Source organism: Triticum aestivum, chromosome 5A (genome assembly GCF_018294505.1).
Source record: "Triticum aestivum cultivar Chinese Spring chromosome 5A, IWGSC CS RefSeq v2.1, whole genome shotgun sequence".
Classification (NCBI taxonomy): domain Eukaryota; kingdom Viridiplantae; phylum Streptophyta; class Magnoliopsida; order Poales; family Poaceae; genus Triticum; species Triticum aestivum.
Genome location: NC_057806.1, coordinates 567,572,216 through 567,576,857, shown reverse-complemented (window position 1 = coordinate 567,576,857; position 4,642 = coordinate 567,572,216). Strand labels below are relative to the sequence as shown.

General features: G+C 45.0%; 1 pseudogene; it reads right to left on the bottom strand.

Moving 5' to 3' along the window:
• Positions 1-2,630: 2,630 nt before the first annotated feature.
• LOC123107733 (wall-associated receptor kinase 3-like) lies at positions 2,631-3,830 on the bottom strand (annotated as a pseudogene).
• Positions 3,831-4,642: the final 812 nt, after the last annotated feature.

Sequence of the window (4,642 nt, the reverse complement as noted above, 5' to 3'; positions counted from 1 at the left end):
CGACCCGAGCCTGAGCCAGCGCACGAGCCAGCCAGTGACCAGTGCACAGTCCCTCTTTCAGGAGCAACAATCTGTAAGTATTTTCCCTCTTATCTTCATTGCTCACTTTATTTTCCGCATTTAGTAGTTTTATGAGTTCCATCATGTCATACCGTAGGCCTACCTGGGGTACACATGCCAGGAGACCATGGCGTGGCATCAGAGGCTTTATGAACACCAAGTGCAGAGGGATAGCCAGATGCAGCAGGCTTTTTAGGATACGTCGGCCGGCAGGTGTCCTCAGTTCCCTCCAGCACAATGCCCTCCAGCACAACCAGTGCTGATGAGCTTTGAGGAGTTTGTGGCACAGAACGCTGGCCCCTCGCCGGTTAGTTCATCCCCAATCTATTCACCCAAAGCATGTCATGCCTTTCAACACAGTCATATATCCCGTGCATATGTCTTTTCAACATCCAGGGAACAGGTGGATCTACCATTGGCGGTGGTCTTTGCAGCACTCCGGAGACAAGGAGCCCGACCACTCCGATCCACGGAGGCGGAGGCAGAGGTGGAGGCGGAGGCGGCCTTGGCGGTAGCGCTGCCGCTAGCAGTGACGACCTGGGCTTCGGCGGTCTTGGCGGTGACGACCTCCGCGGTGCTCGATGATCCTTGTGTGTGGTGATGATGCTTGAGATGACTTGTGTGTGGTGATGATCATTTAGATGACTTGTGTGCTTCTCTATATGCTTATGCTTATGTTGGTTGTGATGATGATCATTTAGAGATTTGTATGTGATGATGCTTATGCATATATTGTTGTGATGGTGCCGGATGATATCCCGTTGTGTTTTATATGTCTATCCCATCATATACGTCTGCTGATATGTGTTGTTATTTGAATTGAATTGATTCGAAAACAAACAGAAAAAAAAGCAAAAGCAAACTATGCCGACGGCTAGGCCGTCGGCATAGGGCTAGCGTGAGCTCCCAGTAGCTGACACGTGGCACCTATGCCGACGGCCTAGCCATCGGCTTAGTTTAAAAACGGTGCCGACGGCTAGACCGTTGGCATAGGGACCCACGTGTTAGCTACTGGGAGCTCTGTATGAAGGACTATGCCGACGGCCTGGCCGTAGGCTTAGTCTCAAACTATGCCGACGGCCCAGCCGTCGGCATAACCCTGGTCCACGAGCAGCGGCTGGTCGCCACGTGGCACACCTATGCCGACGGTCGAGCCGTCGGCATAGGGGTGCCACTGGCGAACAGTCGTTGGGCAGACTTGACGGCAGTCGCCGTTAGGCGTGATAGTTGCCGACGGTCGAGGCCATCGGCATAGATGTACGGCCCCCGTCGGCGTATCATATATGCCGACGGCTTTTCTATGCCGACGGCCTCCCTGGCTGTGCCGACGCATATGTTGCCGACGGCCCTATGCCGACGGGGGCCGTCGGCATAGGTCTATCCCGACGGGACTCAGGCCTATGCCGACGGCCTTGGCCCTGGCCGTCGGCATAGGGGGCGATTCCGGTAGTGCAATGGAATGGGGAGAACTATGCTGTAGCGAGTTATCCATCAACTAGAAGAATTACAAGCTTCGAGGAAGGTAGTAGCAGAAGACACACTCAAGAAGAAGAGTTCATATTGTCTGCGACATACCCTCGTTAAGCTTGTTTACATTCTTTTTGGCGATAAAGTTACATTTGATTGAGTTAATCTAGGGTGTTTTTCGAATGCTATTTCGGACCATTTGTCTTAGTACGTGTCAAATACTACGTGTATTTGTGAACTTACTAGTAAAATAGTTGCGTTGTCTTCCCAATTTCATGCTTGTTTTTTTTGAAAGGAATTTCATGCTTGTTTTGACCGAACGAGATGCACGCGTACTCCTTTCCAGGCTTGTGCGTGGGAATCTCTGCATGAACTTTCCCGGCATTGGTCGAGGAAGCCAGCTAGCTAGCTAGATGCTGTTTCACAATATTGTATCAGCAAAAGGACACCACACTTCACACCTGTACGTGTGTAAAGCTAGGTCGAAAGGATATTATTTCGGACTGACACAACACGAAGTTGTTGAACCAAATTAAGTAGTGCGGATCACACTAGACGTTCAAAATATTCCATGATTCCGGGAGAAAAAGCAGATCGATGAGAGATGTATAGTAGAGTAACTAATTAATTAACTAATCTTCTGAATCTCGTAAGTGTTGCACGTACAGCAGGCGTACGTGTTTGGTGAGATGTGAACTCAGAAATAAAAATAGTATTTTTTGTGTTCTGAAACAAAATAGTATATTGTTGCTGTTGCATCCAGTTGCATTGCTTCAAAGAAGCTGATCCCGGCCGATCTAGTTGCACGGGAATCTTGCCTCTCTACTAAACATATATTGTTGAGATCTGGACCTAAAGCATGTACTAGCAACACACACATACATACACCCACGTGAAGAGAAAGGTATGAGATAGCCTATGGACATATTGTTGTTTCGCTACAAATAATATTCAAAGCAGAGAGAAGTTAGTTTACACTGTTTGAAGCAACAACTAGCAAACAAAGCCCAAGTCTGAGCCAAACCAAAGGAACACCGTTGCTTCAGTAATTGAACGCAGGTAAATGACAGATAGTTAACCATGTTACACATGCTCGAGCAAAACTACCGAGGACACCTCGCGGACATTAGGAACTCTTCTTTCATGCTATACTGCCTTGTCGACTCTTCGTTGCTGCTTCTTCCATCATTAGTTGGTAAGGACATTTTTCAAGTTCTATTCTTCTTGGATTTATCAACCACCACATCATCCATGACATATTGCTTGGGTGAATGGAAGTTTTCCGGTGTCAACTCCACTTGATGCATGGTTGGACGATCCTCTCCTCTTAGTTTTACACATTTTACAACGGCAAGTATAGCTACTTCATTAACATCCTTTCCTCCTTCTTCCATAACTTGTGGATCTAGTATCTCCAACAGATTGCCTTTTGCAAACAAGGAAACAAAGTGTACAACAAGGCCATCTCCTTCTAAAGACACATATGATGGCTTCTTTCTTGTCAACAACTCGATTAGCATGACTCCAATGCTATAAACATCACTTTTCTCGGTAAGCCGTCTGGTGTAGAAGTACATAGGATCTAAATATCCAACTGTACCTTGCACCATTGTTGTTAAACCCGATTTCTCCACAGAAATATACCTTGAAGCTCCAAAATCTGCTACCTTCGATGTTAGAGTATTATCCAATAGTATATTAACAGACTTGATGTCTCTATGGATGATAGGTACCGAAGCTGTGGAGTGAAGATATGCGAGGGATCTGGCTGTTTCAACTGCTATCCGCAGCCTATTGTCCCATGACAATGATCTTGGTCCTTCAACATGAAGATGATCATAAAGGGTTCCGTTGGATATAAACTCATATATCAACATCGGTACTTTAGTTTCAAGACAACAACCATAGAGTTTTACGACATTTCGGTGATTGACCTATGATAGTATGGCAACCTCATTAATGAACTCATCAATCTCCTTTTGAACTACCTTCTTTGGTTTCTTGATGGCGACAACATGGAGGTATGATAAAATCCCCTTATAGACAGTACCATGCCCTCCACCACCAAGCTCACGAGATTTATCAAAATTATTTGTTGCCTTCTCTAGCCCTTCCAAGGTTATGATCATTTTTTCTGCAATATCAGCTCTCTGAGACACCAATTGTTGCAGTAGTTTCCCACGATTCTGCTCGAAGAACTTACATTTCAACATTTGCGCCCTTCGACATTTTAATTTGGAGAAAATGAATAATCCAACGAAAACCATAAGTATGAGAGCCGTCCCACTCGCAACTCCTACAATGACACTTGTAGCTGAATACATACGATATTAATATTACCATGGCAGAATAATGCCTTGGATATAAACCCCACATACTTAGAAATGAAAGAAAATATATTTTTTGTAGCACTTTAATGATGAGAATGCAAATACACCATACTATTGTGAGATACTCCCTCCGTCCAAAATTACTTGTTGCGGAAATGGATTTATCTAGATGGTATTTTAGTCTTACATACATCGATTTTTATCCATTTGTACGACAAGTAATTCTAGATGAAGGGAGTAGTATCCTTTCGGAATGACCATTATTGAATTACTAGCTATTGTTGTCGTTATTTGAAAAGGTAAAACTAAGGAAATCCTCCCGAAGTTGAAGAGAGTTGCTCACCTTTAAAGGACTTGCGGCTGTTAAACACATATACATGTTACATTGGCCTTCAGAGTTGGCGCACAGGAGACGTACAAGAGATAGACTAGGTTGTTAGACAAGTCATTCAATATCTTGTAAAACCTCTTATCTCTTTATCTCTTCCTCTCCAAGTTGTAATCTTCTCCAACAAACTTGTATGCGCTATTGTCACGGAGGTGCGCCCCTGCAGCCTATAACACGTAATGCGCCTCCTCACATCGAGGGTAAGACACTTTCGCCTATTCGCACATGGTATCAGAGCCTCCTCTTCCAAACCCTAGCTGCTCGATAGTCCCAAGCCATGTCTTCCTCCAGCGCCGCCCAAACCAATCTCAGCCACTACAAGAAATATGTCAACTAGTGACCTTCTGTCAGTGACCCTGAAAAAATTGGTCATAGATCTATGGCCATTTGAGAACAA